General features: G+C 30.6%; 1 protein-coding gene across 7 annotated transcripts in view; it reads right to left on the bottom strand.

Moving 5' to 3' along the window:
* The window catches only part of LOC129905842 (neural-cadherin-like), a 658,269-nt gene extending 640,650 nt beyond the window's left edge, over nucleotides 1-17,619 (bottom strand). For 4 of the 7 annotated variants that reach the window (XM_055981449.1, XM_055981447.1, XM_055981448.1 and 1 more), the window contains exon 1: nucleotides 16,836-17,617. The gene's annotated coding sequence lies outside the window, so the exon portion shown is untranslated. Of the gene's footprint in view, nucleotides 1-16,835 lie in introns of all 7 variants that reach the window. The other 3 variants (XM_055981444.1, XM_055981445.1, XM_055981450.1) reach the window with 3 other exon arrangements.
* Between the last annotated feature and the right edge of the window lie 9,195 nt (nucleotides 17,620-26,814).

The following is a 26,814-nucleotide window of genomic DNA, read 5'->3' as shown; positions in this document are numbered from 1 at the left end:
CAAAGTGCAATATTAGGGTATTGAAATGTTTAATAGATTCATTTCTCACAAAGACCCATGATGCAGCTTGTCTTTCTAGCTTGATACAAGATCAATCATTTTGAGTTTTATTAGATTGTGCAGCTGATTCGTCTGACAGCAGGATTTACAAAGCTTGATCAAATAAGAAGTACGAAGATCCGAGAAAATCCCATTTTTAAAATACTATATCCCAAAAAATTGAACAAGATCGACTCAGTTGGTATTGCCATGTTCAAAGGAGAGATCTTGAGAACGCCGTCAAAAAGGCAATATCATACAACGCTCCAATAAGAAGTAAGAAGAAAGGTAGGACTAAAAACTCCTGGAACAATACAAAACCGATAGGCTTGACGCCGATTTCTGAGCTCAAACCGGCTAACACCACAGGCGGATCACTAAAGTGAAGCAGTTACGTGAGAGAGAGGAGAGTTATGATTCCCTCGACATCGAGATCATAACAGCGCCGAGATAAAAGAAGAAGAAATTGATGGTTTCTTTATTAAAGATAACTGTCTTTTAGTTTAACGAATCTGAAGGTTGATCTAGTGGTTTCTTTAAACGCCAATGCCAACAGTAGATGAGTTTTCGTAAGAGCTGTTTTTAACAACAACTTTCGAAGCGATTATACCAGAACTTTGAATTTCACTCTTTTAAATCGCACTTTTTAGGTCTTTTTGTGAAGTTCCCAGAGTTCTTGTTAGTGGTCATCGATTGGCTCAATAAGGTTGAAAGAATAGCAAAATATCTTGGGATTGGGATTTACATTAATAACAAATCAAATAAAAAGAAAAGTTTCGAGCATTTTAGGAAGAACTTCATTTTTCTTTTTTTTCTGTATATATACCTACGTATTAAACCTAAATTTGAACTATTAGACCGTTTTCTTCGTTAACTTTGCTCTACGAAACAATTTTAAAATTCGTTTAAACTTTAAAATTTCATAGGTCGCTAACTATTTGAACAATGATTTGATAAATTAAAAAAAAAGAGTCTCAATGATAAATGATAAATTAATCATTTATCAGGTTAATATAAATTGATTCCATTACTTTTAAATGAACATTGTAGAGAAGAAAGCTTTAATAGTTTTTAAAATGAACTTTAACAGGCGTTTTTACTAAATGTAAATACGTTACTACGCTGCTTCGAAAATCTTAAAAGCTTTTGAATAAATACCAAAATTTCGTAGTTTCATCCTTAAAAGCGGGAGGACTGTGTGTCGAACTACGGCATACGTTCGTTAACGTTTTGACTATTGCTCTCTCTATTTCGATCCCAGTTTTTAAGATCTTTTACACTATTAATATAACGAGTAACAGTTTCCACAAACATTAAAAAGCAAAAATTGTGTTAAAATTCAAACTAAGACAACGTTCTGATCTACTAAGCTATGATTGACATAAATTCTTCTATAATTTGCAACGATTTGAATTTATTATCTTTTTAAATTGTGATAATTATAATGTATCTTTCATTGTTATTCATAGATACTCTAAGTAACAGTTCGTTGCAAATGTCAATTTTTCTCAGAAAAATTCCAAAACTTGATCTTATGGATCTCTTCATCTGTCTTAAGATGCATTTTGTTACTTAACTTGAGTCGTTGCCATATAGGCTAATACCCGACCATAGTAGAACTGACATACACCCACCCAATGTTATAATTGCAGTAAATAAATTTTAATTTCAATCAATTAAGACGTCTTTAGCAGTTTTGCCTTTATCAGTGGACTTCTACTTAAATTTCTTTAACCCCTTGAAGAAGTTGATAGATGCAAAAATTCAAACCCTACAAAAGACTTTAATTACTCAATGGTCTTTCGTTCGTTCAGCAAGAAGTTCTATCTTATGTTTTTTCATTCTTAAATTTCAGAACAATTCTTAGTGGTAATTGCTAACTACCATTCAAATACAAATTTATTGTTCATTCTTAAAATTAAAAAGAAAAACTTCTACTCAAAAAAACAAACGAATTCTGTCGAAATGTTGAAGGTACCTAACTTTTTTGTATACCTCCTGGTACCTGTATATTATTGGCTTCTGTATGTGAGGAAGCTATAAAAGCTGATGATGTAGAGGTAGTTTGTTGGACGCTGGAGGCTGCATTTTAGCTTGAGATTGCTCATTCGTGATGAGACTTTTTTTTTAATATTCAAAGAAACAAAAGCATAGCCTTCACTTTACAGACACACATACAAACATGACGAACTGGCTACAAAAAAAAAATGGGTGGTTCGTAGAGGATGCAGGGCGTGTGTGGTTGTTTGAACAGCGAAATGAGGTAAAATGTGCAATTTTAAATAATGTTACTGAGTTTTCATGTTTTTTTTTTTTTTGCTCTCTCTACCTTGCTCTCTTTGAATTTAAATGGAGGATGGTATTTTTTTTTGTTTTGTTTTGAGTTAAACACCGCAGGGTTCTTTTTTTGTTTTTGATGTTTACTTAACTTTAATCGTGGGTTTTTGAATGGTTTTTGATGGAATGTGCCGTGTATTTTTTCACGTGAAAAACAAATAATTTGTTAAAAATGTATTGTTGTTTGTTTTTATAGAAGAATACAAAAAAAAAACATAATATTTTAACACCGTTTTTTTAAACATAATTATATTAAATGGTTATTGATTTTACGCTTGATTGAAGTGTTTAATAAATTGACGAAATTATAGTAAAATGTCATTGTATATTTAAAATGGGAGTTGTGTACACATGTACATTAGGGTGGGGTTTATATTGTAATTTTTTGTCTTTTTTTTTTTGACTGGCCATCAATTAGTTCTAAATTTTTAAAAAAAATTCTGTAATTTTTGCGGATTTTTTTTTTTCAACTGCTTAGTCCGTGTGCAATCCGCGAGTCTAATGCAATTCCACGTATAAAATAGCCTATAAAAATCAAAGTAAATGTTTGAGGAAGGGCGAGGAAGGAAATCAAATAAAAATATAAAACAAATTAGTGAAATAGTTTTACAATCGGATGGCGGGTATTCAACTTCGAACTGCGAACGAAGTCCCGGATAAGAGCCACCCTAAAGTACATGTAAAACTACAAAACTGCTCTTAAAATATTTCTAATCTCAGTTCTAGAAATGTTTTTTTTTTAGCGTCAAATTAGTAGGGGAAAATGGCATCCCAAGGTAAAATTGCCCTCTTGATAGAAATTGTTAAATTAAACAGAATTATATGATTTTGTGAATGCGATTCTTTAGTTTATCTATCAAAACCGGCATATACGAAATGTTCGGAACTTAAAGTCATTATTTGAAATTTGACAGATCAAACTGTCTCTAGCCACATCAAAAAGTTCACCCAATAAAATTATATGTATTTTATTTGATAAAAACTGCATAAAAAACATTGTATTTTTGAGAAAGCAGTTGATGTTTGAACTATTTCTTATTAATTTACTGAAATAAGTTAGCACTCGGGTAAAATGGCATACTATGCCATTTTATACTTAGCTACTTTCACATTTTCATTTTTTTATAGTGAAAATGACTGCTAAATATAAACGATGTACAGAGAGGCAGGCCTGGACAGGGGACGAAGCCCTTTTACTATGTACAATATCTGAAAAAACATCCAAAACATTCCAACAGTTCCAAAAACTACACTAAGGAGACGAACAACAAACATGAAAAAGGCTTTGAATGTCTCGTAGAAAGATCTGGGGAGATTCAGCACTACTTTTTCCAAGAAAATAGAAACTGAGTCCTCCGACTATATTTTGCTTATAAAGTCACATATGTTTGGACAGTATGCCATTTTACCCGGTTAAATTTTATCAGTGAATTTTGCAGGCGTTTTGAAAATTAAATACTTTTTGGATTTTTTTAACTCGCGAAGCAAATAAAATGCACGACTGGGTCGCACGTACTTGCTCTTGTAGTTCAAAGCATCTTTATCTTAAATATCTATTGGAAATTTAAGATTTTGTGGAGAAAAAAAAAAATAAAAACAAAAAAAAAATCGAAAGTTAAAAAAATTCAATTTTTAAAATATTTTTTGAAAAACTTTTTTTTTAAATTTTTTTTTTACATTTTACACTTCAATACCTATGATGTCTGTAAATTTTGAAAAAAATTGACTTATGCTTTGATGAAATATATAACTAAAAAAACATGTCAATTTTTGAAAAACGGCAACGCCATATTTCCGCTCTCGGCATTTTTTGAGAAAAACTAAAAACGCAGTTTTGTTAGAATCAACAAGAGTACTGCGCACACCAAATTTAAACGAAATCGTTAGAGCCGTTTTCGAGAAATTTGAAATACCTCGAAAACGTTATATGGGAGATATGCGTTAAATTGGAGATATTAAAAAAATAAAAAAAACGGACCTAGGGAATTACGTAAAAATCATCTGTACCAAGTTTCAAGCAAATCCATCCATCCGTTTAGGCCCTAGCTCGATGTACAGATGGACGCACAGACGCACAGACGCACAGACGCACAGACGCACAGACGCACAGACGCACACACGCACAGACCGACGGACGGCATGACGAAAACCACTTTTTTGATCTTCTCCATCATCGTAATGTTGGTTTTGATTAAAACCTCGATTTTTTTTTTCTACACGAAACCAATACTTGCCCTATAGAGCAAGTAAAAAATGTGTTAATAATTTGAAATTTGAATTTGAAAAGCACATAGCATTTAAGTTGGAATGTTATTTTTACTTGCTCAATAGGGCAAGTATTGGTTTCGTGTAAAAAAAAAAATTCGAGGTTTTAATCAAAACTAACATTACGATGATGGAGAAGTCCGAAAAAGTGGTTTTCGTCATGACGTCCGTCGGTCTGTGCGTGCGTCGGTGCGTCGTCACAAAAAGCTGTACATGAAGCTGCAGCCTAAACGGGTTGAGGGATTTTCTTGAAATTTGGTACAGATGATTTTTTTGTAATTTCCAAGGTTGGTTTTTTTTTGTTTTTTAATATCTCACTTTAAACGTATACCTCCCATACAAAGTTTTGGAGTTATTGCAACTTTCTCGAAAACGGCTCTAACGATTTTGATTAAATTTAACATACATAATGCTGTTTGCAGTTCTAACATAACTGCGTTTTTAGTTTTTCTCAAAAAATGCGGATAGTGAAAATATGACATTAACTCTTTTTTAAATCGCGGATGTCGGCTCTTTCCGTACATCTTAATGGAGTTATTGCAATTTTCTCGTAAATGACTCTAACGATTTCGATTAAATTTTACACAAGTAATGTTATACGTAAATCTAACGTTTTTGTCAAAAAAACACGAGTAACAAAAATATATAATAAAATATAATATAATGTCGTTTTCGATTGGAATCACTCAAGGATTCACTCATACTGAAATCCAATAAAACAGTTTGAATTGCTTCCACTCAATTCTATTTTTTTGTGTTTGTGTTTGTTTTTCTGTGAAATTTAAAATGTCAAATATGGCATAAGACTTGAAAAATAATTAATATGTGAAGAAAATAGTATCTAATATTCAATAATCAAATTTTAACTGATTCAAAATATTTTTTTTTTTAATCTTTGACATAAAAGCTACTTTTATCATAAGAGCAAGTACGTGCGGCCCCAGTCGTGCATTTTATTTTTTCGAGATATGACACATTTTCTTTAAAGGACCATTTTAGGCCACTTCTCCTACCCCTTGGTCCTAATTTGGGAGTAGGTAAGAGCAGCTAAACAAAAATTGAACTAATTTGCTAAAATAACACTGATGGTCAACAAAATTTAACTTTTTTTGCCACAAGATCCAATATATAGATACATTATACATAGGTACTTTTCTAGGGGTTTTAGGAGTAGGTACTGAGCTCGAATCAGAGGAAAAAAAAATTTGATTGGCCTTCGTTTTTGAAATATTAGGTGCAATGCCAAAAAAACCTCATTTGGCTGTTTTCGAGGATCCTTAATGAATTTGGGACATATATTCCTTCTAAATCAAATAAAGTTTGTTGTTATTTTATTGGACACATATTCTTGCGTCAGTTTTTGTTTTTCCTTCATTTTTCGACCTTATTTCTCAATTGGGACCCGGCGTTATGTCACTTTGACAAAAGCTGGTAAACAAATTAGTACCTCGTGATCGTGACTTAATGACTATATTGTACCTATTCAAGTGCATAAATGCCATGCAAAAGTGCATTGAGTCTAAGTCATTTGATCCCTTAAATTCTTGCAAACTATATTTACAAGCACAAAGGAATGGTTAAAAGTTGTAAGTTTATAGGCCTTGCCCCTTAATGACAAATTCAAAACTCTTACTGCACTAAATATTCAACGATATTTGAAATACAAATAAATTTGAACCTATCCTATTGCCGTTTCTTTTGTCGCCGCATTAATTTTTTAACACTTTCAAATTCCTCAACATTCTTTTAGACCTACTGCTAAAAATTAAGCCATTAAATATGTATGCAAACATAAACGCGTATCAAAATCACTGTTGGCCATTTGCCTTTGGCAAAAAAAATTGGTACATCCTCTTCAGAAAGCATGCGAACCCAAAAGCCAAAAAAAGGCACAAATATTCATGTTCATGTTAACGATTGAGAGGTGTGGAAAGGATTTCAAAATTAGCAGTTTACATGGGAGGTTCTTTTTGCATTTTTTTTTGTTAACCTTTTTTCTTACTCTTTTTTAGCTTCAAGATATTATCTGCAACACAAAATGTAAACAAGTTAAAACAACATATTTTTTCTTGTCGGCTTACCTTAAAAAGGCATCGTGAAATTCGTTAAAATTGTATTTGCATGTTTAAGATCATTTAAGCTTTATATGTCGATACTTTCAAACCTGCTATCACAGGCGCGTGCTTTTGTGGAATTGAAATTGAAAATTCGAAAGGTTTTTTGTGTGTTATTATTTTCTTAGCTAAGAACCAAATTCCATTCATTTTTTTGATGAAGAAATCCCTTTAATGCAGTTTTTGTATTGATACTATTTTTCCCAAATAAAATGGACCTTTTTTTTATAATTCCTTTGTCCTTTTCTATATAAATCAAATAAATCTGATCCAATTCAATATATAAAAAAAAAGAAAAAAAAACGAAATATATAGAATAAAATATTTCATTGAAAATGAATCAAAAGGATAAACGTCCAAACAGACGAAAAACGCAATAAGCTTGACCTACTTTTATCTTCGTTTTTATATCAAACTTCAATGCACAAAAAAATATATACATATCTACAAAACAAGCATACAAAATCGCCATACATTTCAGAACAGAACGTGAAGGTATGAGATTGGTATAGTATATCTCAATCTCAATTCGACTATCACAAATTTAATTAACCTATTTTGTTGGCCTGAATAAATTTTTACCTAGAGACGATAACTCTTCGTTCAAAAACGCATCTCTCTCTCTATAACCTTTAACCTAGGTTGGAGAGAATACCTATGAAAAATGAAAAGGAATTGAAAACCATCGGGAAATAATAAGAAAAAGCCAATTCAGACAAAATTGTTCATTTTAATTCTAGAAAATATTTTAAAATATCCATATATCCATTTCCTACCCACACATTCTTCCAAAACACACAAAACACCCACAGCACACACATAAAAACAAAAACATTTATAAATGCAAACTATTTTTATTTGCACCGTCATAATGGATAGAATTTACATTTGTGCTGCAACCAAGTTGATGGTTTTTTTTTTGGGGGGGGGGGGGGGGGGAGGGAATAAGTACATTTTTTGCATTTTCTGTTACTTTACCTAAATACCACACAAGGGCATACACACTACCTACATCCCACACACTAACAAACATTATTATACACACATCAGAAAACATGATGTGTTGTGCATCATAGAGAGCTCTCTTATGTTATAATTTTAGAAAACAAAACGTCCTTGGTCCTTCCTGTAGAAAAAATATATAAAAATATATTTTCAATGCCTAACTACGAGTATTTTATGAGGACGAGTATTTTTGGGCCAAAAGTAAAATCTAGTGCAGCAGCATATTTTTTTGAGAAGAACGTTTAATTACCGGGTTGTGAAATAATTAGGGGTTTTCCTGTTCTTTTGAATGAGAAAGTTTTTTTTTTTTACTTTTTTTTTTGGAGAAAGGAAATGATGCATTAAAATAGGACTATTGTTTGAATTTCTAAAGAATATTTTTAATGCATATAGTTAATCGTTAAAAATAGTTTAAAAAAAAAATTACTCAAAGTAATAAAAAAAACCTTACTGTGACCCGTTTTTGTAAAATGCAAGGTTTTCTTTTAAAAAGAAAAGAAAAATGCGTTATGAAGACTTTAATGTAGTTTGGAAAACTCGGTTTTCAATTGGAATTTTATAAGCTTCAGCCATGTTTTAAAGCTCTTCTGAAATGTTTTATACTACTTTTAACTTAAATCACAAAAAGTTAAGTGTAGTAAAACATTTCTTTCAAAATTTCAATTAAATAACGACCATTAAATAAACAAAATATTTGATTTTTTTTTTTCACTTTGACACACAATCAAAAATTCAATATTTGATCGAATGAATCATGTATGTTATTGTTGTTCTATATATTAAAAACAGGAAATTGCAATTTATTTCCAATAACTTTATATTGACTGGTCAACCAATTTTAGTGTCCTTTTGATTTGGTGACATGTAATAAAATGTAATGTCTTTTTAGGTAAACAGTGAGTGAAGTTATCGATTCGAATTTTAAATTGAACAATTTCAAAGATGTCAATTCAATACATAGAGAAAATTGCAATTTTATATTGAAGTTATACTTATACATTTTTATTTGATGGTTTTTTTTCTTTTTGTAGTTTTTTTTTTTATATTTCATAAAGAATTGAACATTTTGAATTCCATCATTTGGAAAGCAAATCAAGGTTAGCAGAACATTATAGAAGGAGCCGAGAGGCGACAGTCGAGTTATTTAGCTTATAAGGTTGAAGGCTAGAATTGGTGTCATTTTAAGATATTGGGCCTTTTAATATTTTACCTATGAGGATGTTTATAACGATGCACAGAAAGCAATTTAAATGAAATTTTATGAAATTTGTGATTATTAGATGGGTCATGGACATCCTCATAGGTAAAATATAAAAAGGCCCAATATCTTAAAATGAGGGTTACATATTGTACTAACAATCCTATTAATTTGATCCTTTTATCAGAAACTGCACAATTATTTTTCATACTTTTACTTTTGCACCTCACTACTTCAAAACATTACCTAATTTGTATGAAAATTTAATTAAAAAAATAAAAGCAAGCAATTTAAGTTTTGCATGAAAATTCAATATTCTATGGTAAATATAATTTATTTTTTGATTATTTTTGATTCTCATACTTTGTATAACATTTATATGCAGTTCAAAAAAATGCAAAAATTTTCCATCTGGTGCAATGGTACCTACCATTTCAAAAGTGTACTTTCTCATTAAAAAAAACACCCTTTAACCTCAAAAATTTTGATGAGCATATTTTATTATTTTTTTTTTATGGTATAGTAAACGTGCATACAAAATTTCATCAGCCTACCACTTATTTTCAAGGAGTACTTAGTAATATTTTGGCTCTTGTTCTTTAAGTCAATCACTATTTATAAAAAGTGCAATAACTTTTTACATGACGATCCAGGCATATTGGTATTGGTTTTATTCGATCGGGGGTTAAAAATTACCTCGAAATCATGTATTATATCAATAAAAAAGTTTCATTAGCTATACTATGATATGCAACAATGCGGGTGGAACACAGAAAAGATCTTGTATCTTCCCTCCCGGATGGAATATAAGGTGGCCCAATATCTCAAAATAACTCTTACATTGAGTACTACCAACGATATAAATTTCATGGTTTTATCACAAAGTGCATAAAACCATAACTAATGCTAAGCAGCCGCACTAATGTGAAAATTGTCAGGTGGTATCTCTTAAATATGAGCAAAACAAGTACGCGGGAACACTATAAAAAAAAAAAAATGTAATAGAGTTAATAAACAATACATCAGATTTCAAGTGAGACCCTCTCCTATTTGAAAAATCACGGTTGTCATCTCTAAATTATGAGCAAGTACTCCGTAACCTTGCTAAAAAAACACTTCATTTTTAACCAAAATGTATGATTTCAGGATCTTGAAGATAGATTTCCTAGTCGCAACTAGGTTATCCACCTTCAGAACCCTGTTTCTCATAATAGCCGCTATTTTCTCTGGAACATAAAATTGAAGGTTATCTATTAGATAGCTTAGGGTATTGGTTTTATAAGGCGGTTAAATATGAGCACTACCTATCTCGATCAAACTGAAGGTAGAAAAGTCTGACCAACTGCAAAATTTCAAGGAAGGTATGTCCCAGTCGTGACAAAAACAGATCTAAGGAAATATCCTTATCAGATCCAGCCCTGATATGGAAAAGAAAGTAGCTTTAAACACCATATAGACGAGCGAGCAGCGGAACTCTGTATATCGTACAGATAGTACTTGTAAAATGACTACCTAACATTCAGCATCTTTCTGACCACTAAACACTAGAGTATTTTCAGAACAACAGTCTTTCATGACCAAAACGATCAGTGATCAGAGTTATGGCCATTGGGCTTTAAGAACTGAGGTCTGTTTCAGAGCTTATTAAATCAACTAACATCAGCGACCTCAAAAACCAGTGGTTAAATTCAATTGAACCTCAGGAAATACTTGTTATGGTTTAAATAGTGAAAATGTTCTATAAATTGCTTCGAGAAGTCCAATAGGCTGCACCTGATGTAACTAATGTAGTACGCATTTAAATAGGCCCTAGGAGCTCTAGAGGCCACCATTTCTACCTACCTTCTGCCTAATAACAAATTATGGTATAAGAAGACAAGGTAAGATCATTAGAGTCGTCATTTCAAATGGAGTACCTAATAAGTTTTTGACGTTTAATCTGACAAAGTCAAAAGCAACAACAATTTCCAAGAAAAAGTTGTTAGAAACAACAATTTCAATGGGGCAGCTGTCAAAAACTTAGGAAGCCATCTTTTTTACTTGTTCTATAGGGCAAGTATTGGTTTCGTGTAGAAAAAAAGATTTGAGGTTTTAATCAAAACCAACATTACGATCATGGAGAAGATCAAAAAAGTGGTTTTCGTCATGCCGTCCGTCGGTCTGTGCGTCCGTGCGTCTGTGCGTCCGTGCGTCTGTGCGTCCATCTCTACATCGAGCTAGGGCCTAAACAGATGGATGGATTTGCTTGAAAGTTGGTACAGATGCTTTTTAGGTTATTCCCTAGGACCGTTTTTTTTTTATTTTTTTAATATCTCCTTTTTAACACATATCTCCCATATAACGTTTTCGAGGTATTGCAATTTTCTTGAAAACGGCTCTATCGATTTTGATTAAATTTAGTAGACTTATTGATTCTTACAAAAATGCGTTTTTAGTTTTTCTCAAAAAATGCGGAGAACGGAAATATGGCGTTGCCGTTTTTCAAAAATTGACATGTTTTTTAAGTTCATATACATCATAGGTATTGAAGTGTAAAATGTAAAAAAAATTTAAAAAAAAAGTTTTTCAAAAAATATTTTAAAAATTGAATTTTTTTAACTTTCGATTTTTTTTTTGTTTTTATTTTTTTTTTTCTCCACAAAATCTTAAATTTCCAATAGATATTTAAGATAAAGATACTTTGAACTACAAGAGCAAATACGTGCGACCCAGTCGTGCATTTAATTTTTTTCTTTCATCTGACAAATTTCGATACAGTTCGAATACGTGATCATACCTTCTCTAACTACGCACGTTACTAAAATTAAAAGCATGCAAGATTTTAGTAGAAATTCGTTTATTATATAAAATTTACTTAACCCCAATTTTGATTTCATGAACTGCAATACCTACATATTTCTAAAAATACTGAAATTCCTATAAATACTCTCTGGAACTATTTTATTCAATAAAATTCAAGAAAAAATATTATAGAAAAATAAATTAAAAGTGATGACAGTTTTACAATCTTATAATCACCTTCATCATAAATACAATAAGAAAAAAATATTATTTTACGATATTGCGGTAATACTGTTATATTGACATATACAAATAAATTATAGGTCACACACAAATTGCCACTTTGAACATGCAATTGAATTAAGTCAATTATACGTACGCTAGAGTAGAGACGACCACTAATAAATTTATTATTATGGATTTGAAAATCGACTCTAATTTCAATTCACATTTTTATTTTATACCCCAACTGAACTCTGTTTTTCTCTCTCTGAGAAAATATTTACTCGTCGTTGCTTCAATTGAATCCACTTAAATAAATCAAAATCCAATAATTCTTCAAACTTGGAGGAAATTCAATAAACAATACGTAAAAGAAAAAAAAAAATAGAAAAAAAAGAAGTCAGAGTCATAACCCGATTTCCACTTGAATACAAAAAAAAAATTTCCATTGAGGTTAAGTCCCAATCCCAAATCGAAGACCGAATGAAATCCATCTGACCTTTGATCTTTCAGAAACAAAATAAAAAAAAAATATTTATAAGAAATTTTTATCTTTCTTTTCTTTTTTTTTTTTGATTAAAACAAAAATAAAAATGTACGTGTTCATTGGACTTGTAATTTCCGTCAATTCGTTTTGGTTTTCGAATCGGATTGATTGTAAGATTGCATCAGTTCAAGTTGAGAAGAGGAGATGTTTAACTTGTGCACTTCCATTCCATCTATAATACTACTCATCCGCTATATTCCTTTGGGTTTAATAACGAACGGGAAGACTATAAATAAAATTCCTTCGAGATTCGTTTTGTTTGTGCAATACAAAATGTTGTGACTTATCTTTCTTATTGTGAATTATAATGCAGAAAAGAGAGTTGCAATCATTATTGTGTTGCGTTGGATTAAATTTCAAGGACCGTTAAAATCCTCTACTTAAGTCTGAATGAGCATTATTATAGGAAAGTTTGTAACACTTTGTAGATGGGTATGAAATTCCCTGCATACCTATCTTTCTTTTGTGTGTGTCTTAAATGTGTGCGGTTTGGAAAATTGCACTTTTCTCCCAGTTCATTGAAAAGTCACGTATTTTGGATTTGAAAAGAGGCAAAGTCAATTACACCGTGGAAAATTGTAAATTTTGAAAACAAAAAGAGGAATGTTAACAGGGTTATTTGCATAGTTAGGTGCAATAAAAAGGCTTATTAAGTATAATCATTTCATACATACCTACTAAGGTGTTGAAACAGAACCAAATTAATCCTTGTTTTATGTTTTAAATTTGCCGAAATATGTTCATTTTTTTATTTATGTAGATACTGCTATATTTTATACTTTAGTAAGTTTATTGTTTTTACTTGAAAAACATTTCTAGCAAAATACAAATGGGTTTGGTCCAAAATAAAAATTTGGATTGCGAATAGGGCTGTCATGTCATAAATTCGTCGTCATCCTAGAAGTTCTAGGTTCTCATCAGTGACAACAACAATGCTTTTCGAAAAATGTTGGTCCAACATTTTACTACCCTTTTCGCACGCAGTTCTTAAATTCATGTGCGCTGAGGGGAGGGATAGGGTTTGTTTTTGCACAAGATAGCAAAATTTCGTTCAAATATCCTGCATACAAGTAAATGTACGTATGTATGAAATGTGCATTTGGATCGTGAAAGCGGTCCAAAACAACATAATTTGGTAAACAAAAAAATGGAAAAAATTAATTCGGAGTGCTGGCCCTACATATTGTGTTCCTGTCATGTCTCCATTAGAAATCTCGTGAAATTTCTTAAACATAGTAGGTTGCTCAACAAACTGTGACCTGGAATTGAAAAAGTATCGCGAAATTGCAACTTTCAGCAGAAAGAAAGGCTCAGGAGGGCCACGAATGACGATCTCAGTGGAAGATCGTTTTTTTTGGAATTTAAAAACCAACTGTGTTGAGCTACAGGAAAATTAAAAGGCAAGTAATTTCAAGCCGTTGCTGTAGTCAAATTTTCACGTAAAAGTCAGAGATACATACATATCTACATATGTGGAACAAAGTTATCTTTTTCGAGGAATCGAAGTTTAGATAAACTGCATGTTGAAGTTGATAGGATTTTCGTGAGTAGAGAACCAATAGAAAAACTGCGCTCTGAATGCCTCTTACGGATGTCCCTCAAAACTGAAAGTTTGATAAGTTGGGCATGCTGGAGATGAAAAAATATCGAACAGTTTTCCTAGAATGGAAAGTGACTGTAGAAGTTCACTTTGAACAGGAATGCACCTTAACATACAGTCTAAATTGTAACTTTGATTTTGTTTGCATTTCAGCTAGAAAAGTATTTCGAAGAAAATAATTTATTAAGTTGGAATCCCGACAGGCCAGAATCCCTATCTAAATCTTTTTGATTACCCCGATTGGTATTTGTATACCCTAGCCTAGACTTCAAGGAACAATAATTTATGCAAAAAAAAAAAAAGTCCTCTTAATCCCAAAATGTTGTCGGGAGCATTTTTTGTCGTCGTTCAACGTTAGTTTGGGATGGACTAAAGGATCACAACTCAGTGTATTCGAATCGATTCAATTCGTTCAGCGTTTTAAAAAAACAAAATATCGCGGTAAGTCCGAAAAAAATTTAAAATTAAACATGTGTAACAACCGCGAAGAAAGAAGTATAAAATCTAAAATATTTAATGAAGAATTCATTATTTTGAAACAGACCTCCAAAAATCGAGGTGAATGTAGGTAAGTAAATTTTAACCGATAAACCTGTTTATATAGATAAAGAAACTCGGTTAAAATTACTCGTGTAATTTTAACCGGGGTTAGTTGTCAGGTGCTATATTAACAATCTTCTCTGTTAATTTTACACGAGTTTTACGTTGTTTTTAACCGACCATTTTTCTCCGTGTAGTTCTAAGTTTTTAAAACAGAAAAAAATCATCTTCAACCACCAGCCTTCATTATTCAACAATCCTTATCATCATGTTCAAAACTTTGATGAAAATGTCATCCGTAAATCTCAATAACTTCTGTTTACCGTTCGAATTCTTTTTTTTTCCGTTTTCAAATTTTAGCTCTTCCGAATTTCGTTATCGAACACATTTTGTGATTTCATATGTGTTTCGAAAAACGAACGGACCTACAATCCGACAAATCTTTACTGTTTTCAATCCAGGTAGATATGCTACCGGGAAACAATATTCTCCAAGAAAAAAGACGAATGGAAATCAGAACAACCGTTTTCAATCCGTACGGATTCAATTTTCGTTTCCGTTTTCAAATTTGAACGAATATAAGAAAAGCCGTGTAAGTCCTAAAATTCACAGATCTTTTGCTAAGGAGATGCTTGTTTTCTCTAAAGCACTTAAAAGAAGCCTTATAAAACCCATCAAATGGGTTTCGAAGAGTCGAAGTTCAAAATTTCACTTAAAACAGTTAAGAAATTAACGAGGATATACATATAAACGTATTTAATTAGAGTTAATAATAGTTAACTTAACGTTAACTCAGCATTTTGAAAAAATTAATCCACCAAAAAAATAATTTATCCTCCTGTGAAAAATGTTTTGACATTTTTATTCACAATTCATGTTCAGTTTCATTGTCTATCTATACCTACACTACAACTGTTGAACTTTCAATAAAAAAAGGATCACAAAAATTCGTTTTGGGAAATCTTCAAGGTACCTATAATACAATTTAAGCTGTTGTAAATAGCTACTACTACAACACACTTCCACACAATCCAGTTTGAACGGAATCAACTTGTCTATAATAATTCTTCCTCATTCCTCTGATGTCTGCCTTAGCTTAGCTCAAATAGGTTATAGTTGGATCATAAAGAAAAACGACTCGACTCTACAAAATGTCTGAAACAATCCCATTAAATCTAAATAACCGCCAAATATATACCTACACAAAAGAGAAGAAGGTTAAGAAATGTTCCCAAAAATAAGAAAAAAAAAAACAAAGAGAAACATCGATGTATTTAACACAAGAAAACCATCAAGAAGAAAAGCTTTATCAAACACCACTTTTTCAAAATTGTATGTAAAAAGGTCCCTAAAATCGGAATCTTCTCGAATTCTCTTCTTTTCTCAAAATTTATTATTATTCTAGGCAAAAATAAGGAGAACAAAACAAACAGAAGAAAAACTAAATTATTCCATAATTTTCCAAAAAAAAAACATTGTTGAAAATGGGAAGTTTTTGACATTCAAGTACGCATGCACTCGAACTGTCAAATTTACACTCTCTTTTTCGTTTCATTCCCAAAATGGACCATTTCAACAATTTTTAAGGGTGGAAGAGTCTTTCGTTTGTCAAAAAAAAAATTCACTTTTTTTTTCTTCTTCTTTTGGCTACACTTTTTACCGGATCACGATTTAAGGGTAAAAAGAGCTGTAAGCACAGCAAGCATCCACTACCACCACCACCATCACAATATTACCACCCCACAAAAAGCGCCCATACTCTACCCATTTTGTGTGCACATATTTGCAATACATGCAAACTTTCAGGTCGGGTTTCGTGTGTCTACATTCGTTGGTTTGGTTGGGTTGGTTTCGTATCGTTATATCGGCGGGTCGGAGTTTTCCTCTCCTGATAAGAAATCGATCGATTTTTTCCTATGGCTATGTATGAGTCTAAGGTGTGTTGCCCTCGGAATGAGTAAAAAAAAATTTTTTCTTTAAGACTTTTTTTTGTAGATTTCATTCTTTTTTTTCTCAATTTTACAAATCAACAGACAACAAAATGAATAAACTTAAATACTTTACAAAAGATTGGAGATGAAAAAGGATACATTTCATCCCAAAAAATCCTCCCATATCCAATAAGAAAAAAAAATCATGTCTGCCTGGAATTTTAGAAAAGAAAAAGAAAAACATTTTTCCTCTTACATTTTCATCCATGTTTTTTTTTTCTCGGCTGCAAATATTTTGTAGGTAATCCCAAAAATTGAGCTCCTGTTGAAGATTTAAATCCTTTTTTTGATGATTTAATCCTTGAAAACTAGATAAAAATTGTATCGTTCACACAGGGACACACACAGGAACTCTTAAAATTTTGCAAATTGATTTTTCATCTAATGGAACACACACTTTTTTTTTGTTGATAAAATTTTCACACCGAAAGAAAATGGAAGCAAAAAAAACTGCAAGGATTTAGAAATTATTTACACAATTTTTGAATTTTTTCATATAATTTCATCTCAAAAACTCTGCTCTTTTCCCTTCTTTTTCAAAAAAAAAAAGTAGCCAACCCCCCCGCGCTATATGGCTGGCGGATGGTAATGCATATATATATTTCAGAGGAAAATTTCAATTTTTCCTGTTTTTTTCCTTTTTTCTATCAAATTTTCACTCAAAAACCCACTTAACCGTTAGATTTCGGAACGTTTTCCGGATACGAATTCGATTTAACGAGATCAGAACGTTTAATTTTGTGGAAAAAATGAAAGGATTTTTCCTAGTTTTTTTTTTTCTTTAGAAAAAAAAACTTTTTTCTATTCACCGAACAGACCGTCGAGAGTTCGACCTGACTCCAGTAACACAATCGACACAATTGGGGGAAAATTCATAGAAGAATTCTTCACCAACCAATAGAAATTCCAAATGGCAATAGGAACGTTTTGGGAAAAATAGTGTGTTCCGTTTTAATTTTTCCCCCGAATAGCCCGAATGGGATATCCTTTAACGAAAAAATAACAATTTTATCGTTAAGTTCAAAATTGGGGGGATATTGTGTACTCTTTTAACTATTGTTGATTTTTTTAAGGATTCTCTTTTTGAGTAGAATTTCGAGCAGTTTACCGAATGAAAACAACGTGCTCTATAGAAATACTACTTACTCCTACTACAAAAAAACGGTATACCGCTGTTGAAATACAAATCCCAACAAAAAAAAAAAAACAAGGATATTTTGTTTAAAAGACAACAGACACCGGAACCGTACGTAATGTACTGTTTCCCACGAACGCGAAACTGTTAGTGCGGGAATAAAATCAATATGCAGTTGCGGCATTGAAGAATGTGTGTTGTATGGTGGTGGTGGTGGTTGTTGTATGATGATGATGATGATTATGGTGTTCCTGTTCGTTTTTCACAAAAAAAAAAGGGAATGAAAAACATCCCCCAACATGCGTCCCTCTCAGCCTGCACACCCGGCAGCAGAAACGCACCGATCCGTATTTCTATTTTTATGGTGAAATATTGTTTTGTCGTGTTGAAGACCAAATGGTTTGGTTGAGGGATGTTTTTTTCCTATTAACATTTTTATATAAATTTTGTATTTGTTGTTGTAAGGATGTGCTAACATAGGAGAAGGGTGTACATTTTCTCCAAATAAAGAGGTTTTCCCTTTTATTTTTCGAATAGAATTGAAATTGAAGTATGCAACCAGCCGGGTGGTTTTTCATTCATTTTTCCTGCATTTTCTTCTTTTATTATTTCTTTTTTCTACTTTATCCTTGTGTCCTTTTTTGTTGGTTGAATGTTGAAATGGAAATAAACTTTATTTGACAGATTCGTTGTTGTTCCAAATTCCAAAAAGTGACAGTTGTTTTTGGAATAGACAGACGACTAATGGAAATGAAACGTCTGGGGTTGTTTGTTTTACAAAATTATCAAGTTCTTGGTTGACACCTGTTTCTGTTGAATTTTCATGTTGGTAACATGAATACATTTTAATAAAATACTACAAATTAAATACATAAGCAGGTTTAGTCTATTTTAATTGTATTGAGAATCATTTAAAAAAGGAAAATTCTGGTGTTATTACTGTTTTAAGGGCAAACTTTTATTTTATGTCATGCTTATATGAAAAAGGTAAAAATTTGTCTACGAGAAATTTATCAACAAACTGATTTCTTTTGTTATTGGCAAAAGTATTTGAATGAAAAAGGACCGTTTTGTCTTTGTTTTAAATTTTAGGAGAAAAAAAATTATTTTCAAAAGTAAGAAAGTCACGCCCGTTACATCTTATTTTTGAAGATATTCTAAGACAGCACCATAATTTTAATTTATTATTTTATTTGTTTTGCTTCTTTTAGGTAAGTTCAGTTTTAATTTAAAACGCATCTTTTATATTTTTAAATATTTATTTATTTTGTGTCCTTTATATTTCGAAACTATAAAAGATGCATTTTAATTAAAAACTGAACTTAAAAGAAACAAAACAAATAAGGTAATAAAACAAATAAAATAAATAATTGGAATATTTTTAATGTTAAAAACAATGAAACAAATTAACATGCTAAGTGTTAATGTATTAAGATAATTAAATTAGGGAATAGTTAAATAAATAAGATCGAAAAACATACAAAAATCAGCCAAAACGATTCCATGGAAGTACCCATAAGTAATTATATATAACACAGGTCGACAAAAATCAAAATATTTTTTGTGCTTGGGTTTAATTTGCACTTTTTGGGTTCATGGTCAACCAAAACAATTGATAATCACCCTTTCCCCTCCTAAGATTTGCTTTTGTAGTGTTGGAAGCAAAAATACAATTTTCTTACCCTCCAGTTTTATGAGCTATATAGGCCAGTCATTATGTCGGAAAAAACGGCTTAGAAATGCAAAATGACCGAGAAAGCTAAATTTTGGATATGTTGTAGAGGATGCTTAAAAAAGCTTAACTTGAAGTTTTCGACCAAGATTTCCTATGAGCTTTTTCCGCCATTTTGAAAAAAAGGATAAAATTGTTTTTTTGACAATAACTCGGCTATCTGACGAGATGCGAAAATTTTACAAGGAGCTTTTTTGTAGCTTTTAACAAGTTCTACAATTCATGCATACACATTTTTTGTGTATCATGAACCGTTTTCGAGATATCGATTAAAAAAGTCAAAAATTTAGGACATGCCATTTGTTTTTTGACATAATCTATTTTTGGGTGATGAATATCGAAAAAATTATTAACATAAAATTTGTAGACCACATTCAGACCTACAATGTAGTATATTTATATTTTTTTTTGGACAAAAATTACGACTTCCAGCCGGCCGCAAAGTCGTTTAGTCCGCTCCCACCGCCAAGCAAGCCGCCCGTTCGGTTGTAAAAAAAACAATCGTTCATGTTTTTTTTAATGTTTATATCATTATATCAGTAACACATCATACAAATGTATGTATTTATTTAATAAATAATGAGAAGAAGATGGTAATGGTTTTTTTGGTACCCCAATTTTATTAACCCAAATTTTGTAAATACAGTCTACCGGCTTTTTGTGTTGATTGTAGATTTTGTAATTTGCTTCAATCTCTATATTATTTAGTTCATCAAAATTGCAATTAGATCAGTGCCAATTATTTTTGAAAATAAAAAAATTATTAGCAGCATATGGGTGGTTGGAAAAGTTGTTGGTAATAAAAGTGTCATAACTTTTACTAAAACCATTTTATTTACATATACAGGGTGTCCCAAAAGTAATGGATCAAACGAAGTATGCTAATAGGGGATCTTAAGGGCTCTCAGAATTTGGTAACTTGTTCATCCCAAATCCTTACGGTTTTCGATTTAATGCATTTCTTGTGAAATTTCGAAAAATCTCGACTTTGCAACAGTATTTTGCTTCCTGCTGCCATTATTGATTTTTGTTTTTTACAATTCTTTTACTAAAACATTGACAAATAATTAGGAACAATTAATTAATCAAAATATTTTTTATTCCATACGCCATTTCGATGCAAATTAACTAACAGTTTCAAGTTTTTTAAAAAATCAATTTTTTACTTTTTTTTTAGAGCAACACCGCAAAAAAAATTTCTATGGTGTGAGAATGGTTTTTTATTTTAAAAAGTTGCCCTGTTATTGTAGTTTTCAAAAATGTATAAAAGTTTCCAAAGTTGCAGTTAGATCGCAAAATATTACAATTTGAATTCAACAAAACAGGGTTTTTCAAAGCAAAAATACAAACGAAAATAGAGGCTTTTGTTCAAAGAAAAATAAACAAATAACAGTTCGAGAAAATGTGTTTGTTTTGGTTGTTTTTCGCTCTGAAAAACCCTGTTTTGTTGAATTCAAATTGTAATATTTTGCGATCTAACTGCAACTTTGGAAACTTTTATACATTTTTGAAAACTACAATAACAGGGCAACTTTTTAAAATAATAAACCATTCTCACACCATAGAAATTTTTTTTGCGGTGTTGCTCTCAAAAAAAAGTAAAAAATTGATTTTTTAAAAAACTTGAAACTGTTAGTTAATTTGCATCGAAATGGCTTATGGAATAAAAAATATTTTGATTAATTAATTGTTCCTAATTATTTGTCAATGTTTTAGTAAAAGAATTGTAAAAAACAAAAATCAATAATGGCAACAGGAAGCAAAATACTGTTGCAAAGTCGAGATTTTTCGAAATTTCACAAGAAATGCATTAAATCGAAAACCGTAAGGATTTGGGATGAACAAGTTACCAAATTCTGAGAGCCCTTAAGATCCCCTATTAACATACTTCGTTTGATCCATTACTTTTGGGACACCCTGTATAATCTCAAAAATATTGAAAATGTGCAAAAAATACGATTTTTTTATTTTTTATTTTTATCTTTTACCAAAATGGTTTGATTTTAACAAATCTTGGTTAAACATTACTTTGTTATGTTTTCTATGTATTTTAAATGTTTTTTGAGCAAAAAGTTAATTTTTGGATTTTTGACGAATTTAATTTGATAAAATAGCCTATTTGTCAATCCAAAAAGTTTTTGATTTTTGAAAAGCTTGGAATGCAGTTACTTAGATTAAAACCTTTTATTTAAGATTGTATGGAAAAACTATACTTTTGATTTAGAAAATATTGAGAAAAATTGAAAAAAAAAACGATTTTTAAGATCGATTTTTCCGTAAATGACATAATATTGGCGAGAAATAATTTTCCATAGAAACCAAATTATACTTTTCTAATAACCTTTGACCTTCTTAAATTCAATCTAGCATTAGAATAGCTCTACCGTGCAAAGTTTTTGATATATTGAATTTTGAACGTTCAAAACACTATTTTTGTGATGTATTGGCATGGTTATATCTCAACGTGATAGAATTTTTCTGACGAAGATTCGAGCTCAGCATACAAAAAAATCATTAGAAAAATATACTTTGATTTCTATAAAAAAAAAACTTTTTGACTAGTGAAATCGAACAAGGCATTCACCCGCCCCCTTTCCACCAATTAGTTTGTGGGCAATTTATTTTTCCGCTTTCATATACCATTTATCCTAAATGCTGCTAATAATTTTTTTATTTTCAAAAATTATTGGCACTGATCTAATTGCAATTTTGATGAACTAAATAATATTGAGATTGAAGCAAATTACAAAATGCACAATCAACACAAAAAGCCGGTATACTGTATTTACAAAATTTGGGTTAATAAAATTGGGGTACCAAAAAAACCATTACCATCTTCTTCTCATTATTTATTAAATAAATACATACATTTGTATGTATGTGTTACTGATATAATGATATAAACATTAAAAAAAAACATGAATGATTGTTTTTTTACAACCGAACGGGCGCACAGTGTGTCGTCCCCTTATGATAAATCACTTTTTTTTTTGTTAAAAATTAATATTTTTGCTATTAAAATATAATTTAGAAGTGTCAACTCATATGAAAACATATTTATCTTACAAAATAACCCAGGTTATGTATTCAAAATAAGCTCCGAAACATGAGTACCTCGGAAATCGAAAATATTTTGAGGAATTTATGGGAATCTTTGAGAGTATATATTTCACGTTTGGTAATTGTTTGAAAAATTTTGTTAATGTTATTTTGTTTATTTGAGTGTTGTTGTAAAACGTATAACAAAAAAAAATTAAATTTATAAAATTATATATGAGTTATTAAAATTTCTTTGATAAATGGCCAAAAAAAAAAAAATTTAATTTTTAAACTTAATTTAAAAAAATACTTATTAAATCATATCGATAATTTTTTTATATTATTTTGCCATAGGCTTATACTTAATATTGGCAAAGTTTGGTCTGCTTCTGTTTGCGATTACCAGAGATATTCACATTTATGTGCTACGAGTCAAGTACTCAAAATAATTCATTTTTTGAGAAACATCTTCAAGGGGATCACAAAAATGAAAAAATCGATGTTTTTAATAATTTTTAGCCATACACAAGTAACAAAAAGCTGTTTATGTAATTAAAAATATTTTAAATATTGTTTTCAACAAGAAAAAAATTATATTTTTCTGCATACTAGATTTTTAATATAATTACTTGACCCGGCCACGCTCTACTGTGTATTATAGCGTATTTACCAACCTCGCCGATATAAGAATTTACGAAACGGCAAATAAAACGTTATTTCAAAATTTGAAAGCGATTGACAAAAAACTATTCGAGATTTGCTATGAAACGCAAATAAACATACGATTTTTTTGTATAGAGAATATAAACAAAACAAGTTGACTTCAACTTAAGATTTCTTAAGGTAGAAAAAAGATATTGAAAAGATTTAAACGGGCTTTAAAAGAAAACATTTAGTTCTTTTAGAAACTGTCACAAATTTATTTAAAATAAATCACCACGTTCAAGAACATAACCTCAAAAACTGTTAAAAAACGACATTTCAGATTTTCTAACGGGAATATTTCAAAAACGTGATATGATAGAATTTTTCTGAGTTCGGATTCGAGATCAGCACACCAAAAACCTTACGAAAAGTATATTTTTGTTTATATATAAAAAAAAAAATTAATTTTGCTCACAAGTGGCTTCTTCAATAAATGTTAATTTCATAAATTATACTAAAAAAAAAAGTAATAGGTTGTTTAATTTGTTAACTTGTAATTTTTTTTTCTATTCCTGCCATAAAAACACAAAAAAAGATATTAAAACTCCAAAAACTTAGCTGCAAGTATTTATGATAAACTTTTGTATGGGCTCGACACACTGTGGGGCGGCTTGCTTGGCGGTGGGAGCGGACTAAACGACTTTGCGGCCGGCTGGAAGTCGTAATTTTTGTCCAAAAAAAAATATAAAAATACGGCATTGTAGGTCTGAATGTGGTCTACAAATTTTATGTTAATAATTTTTTCGATATTCATCACCCAAAAATAGATTATGTCAAAAAACAAATGGCATGTCCTAAATTTTTGACTTTTTTAATCGATATCTCGAAAACGGTTCATGATACACAAAAAATGTGTATGCATGAATTGTAGAACTTGTTAAAAGCTACAAAAAAGCTCCTTGTAAAATTTTCGCATCTCGTCAGATAGCCGAGTTATTGTCAAAAAAACAATTTTATCCTTTTTTTCAAAATGGCGGAAAAAGCTCATAGGAAATCTTGGTCGAAAACTTCAAGTTAAGCTTTTTTAAGCATCCTCTACAACATATCCAAAATTTAGCTTTCTCGGTCATTTTGCATTTCCAAATGTATATAATGACTGGCCTAATAGTGCAGGAACCGTGCATTGTACAAAAAAACTGTGAAGCTATAAAATGTAGATAATTTAAAGTTCTACATTTTTGCTAAAGCACTTTACTCGACTTAAATCATTAGAAAAAAGTTATGATGAATAAAAGGCTTTTTTGGTCTGAAAACCCCCGTTTTGTTGAGTAAAAACTGTAATATTTTTTTATCTAACTTCAACTTTGGAAACTTTTATACTTGTTTGAAAACTGCAATGCCGAGACATATTTTAAAAATAATAAACCAGAGTCACACTATACAAATACTGTTCATCTTGTTTTTTTAAGTAAAAGTAAGAAATTGAGTTTTTATGAAACTTGGAACTGTTAATTAATTTGAAGAAAAATGGCGTATGAAATAAAAAATATTTTTATTAATTATTTGTTTCTTATTGTTAGGCAATGTTTAAGTGAAGAATCATAAAAAAAAATCAATTATGGGCAGAGGAACCAAAATACTGTTGCAAAGTAGGGATTTTTCGAAATTTCACAAGAACTGCATATTTAATCGAAAGCCTCAAGGATTTGGGATGAACAAGTTACCAATTTCTGAAAGATCTAAAGTTGGCCTATCAGCACATTTCGTTCGAAAATTTCGATTTAATTTTTCTTTTTTCTTCTTAAATTTCCTGATTTTTTTTGATTTTTTCTGAATATGAAAACAGCATTAAAATGAAGAAAACAAAACAAAAATCAGCCAAATCGGTTAAGACGTTCTCGAGTTTTTGCTATAATTACGCACGACAATTTTTGTAAAAGACAGATTTACTTTAATACTGGAAATTGCTCTGCTGACTTCAAAAGCAAATAAATAATATAAAAAATAAAAAATGTTTTCCAGATGAGAATCAATATATCTATCATAATTTCATAGTCACAACCCAAGCACAAATTTCGTGTTGACCTGTGTAATTGATATGTACTAGTACACGTAACTCAAGACAAAGTAATCGCACATTTTTTTTAATATTTGTGTGTCTTTATACTTAAATGAAATTTTTACTTGCGATATAGGTACTATATATCAAGCTATGCATTCGTACAAAAAAAAGTTGAGATAACTTTTTTCCATGATATTACGATGGTTGATGGTAGCGAATGCCAAAAAAGTGGGTCCCGAAAGTATAAGTCTGTCAGTCTGTCTGTCTCTCTGTATAAGGAGCTACAGCCTAAACGGATGGACCGATTGACTTCAAATTTGGTATGAAGCATTTTTTGGAGACTCTCCAAATTTGGAATTAATTTTTTGGACCAAAAATATCGGTACTTTTCATATACCGATTTAAATAAAGTTGAAATTGCTGAAAAACGGCTCTAACGATTTTATTTAAAAAATTCAAATAAAAGTTTTAAGGCAAGGTCTACCTTTTAATGAAATTTTTTTTTTGGAAAATCATTATTAACGGTACCCGCCATAGAACCGTTTTTTATCCGATATTCACCGAAACTGCTTATTCGATTTCAACGAAACTTTTTGTGACGAAGAACTTATATAACTCAAATATAAGCCAAAAATAAAATTTCGAAAAAAATAATTTTTGAAAATCAAATTTTCGAAAACGATACATTGTATTTTTTTAAATTTTGTTTTTAGATGTTGATTAGTGATTTCTACAAAATGGCATACCAATTTTATTTTTAAACTTTTTTTCCAAAAAATTATTTATAAAAAATTAGTTTTTTAAAAAACGGCTCTAACGATTTTGAAATTTTTTTTTCTAAAAATACATCTTAATATATCAATCAAAACTGCATACTTGTTTTGGAGGGCAATTTGGTTTCAGATTTAATTTTATTTAAAAAAAACAAACGAATTTTATGTTTTTTTTTAAATTTTTTTTTTTTTTGTACCTGTGTTGTACCTACCTACATTTCCCTAATTTCTATATAAAAAGTCTTAAAAATTTAAGCAACTTGTACTCTAAGAGCAAGTTCGTGTGACCCAGTCGTGCATTTTAGTTTTTCAGCAATTAAGATCTCAAGACAATTATTTTTTCTCTCTTATTTGATTTTGTGAGCTAGAACTACAGGAAACACAAAGGCAAAAAAGTAAACAAAAATACAAAATAACAAAAACCATTTTTTTTTTTTAACTTTTTTGTACTTTTTTCACTTTGTGCTTCTATGTAGTTCAGGCTTCAGACAAAAAATAGATAGATCCGACAAAAGTTGTGACGTCAGCTAAGTTTGGATGCAGTATTAAAGAGGGTTAATCCCTAGTATAAATCTCAGCTTTCGTATTGTATGCGTTTTTCAAAATGGCGGACGCCCCACAGGACCAAACAATACCCAAACTGAGATTTATACTCAGAATAAACCCCTCTTCAATACTGCATCCAAACTTAGCTGGCGTCACAACTTTTGTCGGATTTTTCCCCATTGACTGAACTATTTCTTCTTTAACCTTTTAATAATGCAGCCGAATACTCGTTTTACAAATTCA

This window comes from Episyrphus balteatus, chromosome 1 (genome assembly GCF_945859705.1).
Source record: "Episyrphus balteatus chromosome 1, idEpiBalt1.1, whole genome shotgun sequence".
Taxonomy (NCBI): Eukaryota; Metazoa; Arthropoda; class Insecta; order Diptera; family Syrphidae; genus Episyrphus; species Episyrphus balteatus.
This window is presented reverse-complemented; position numbering and strand designations above follow the sequence as displayed.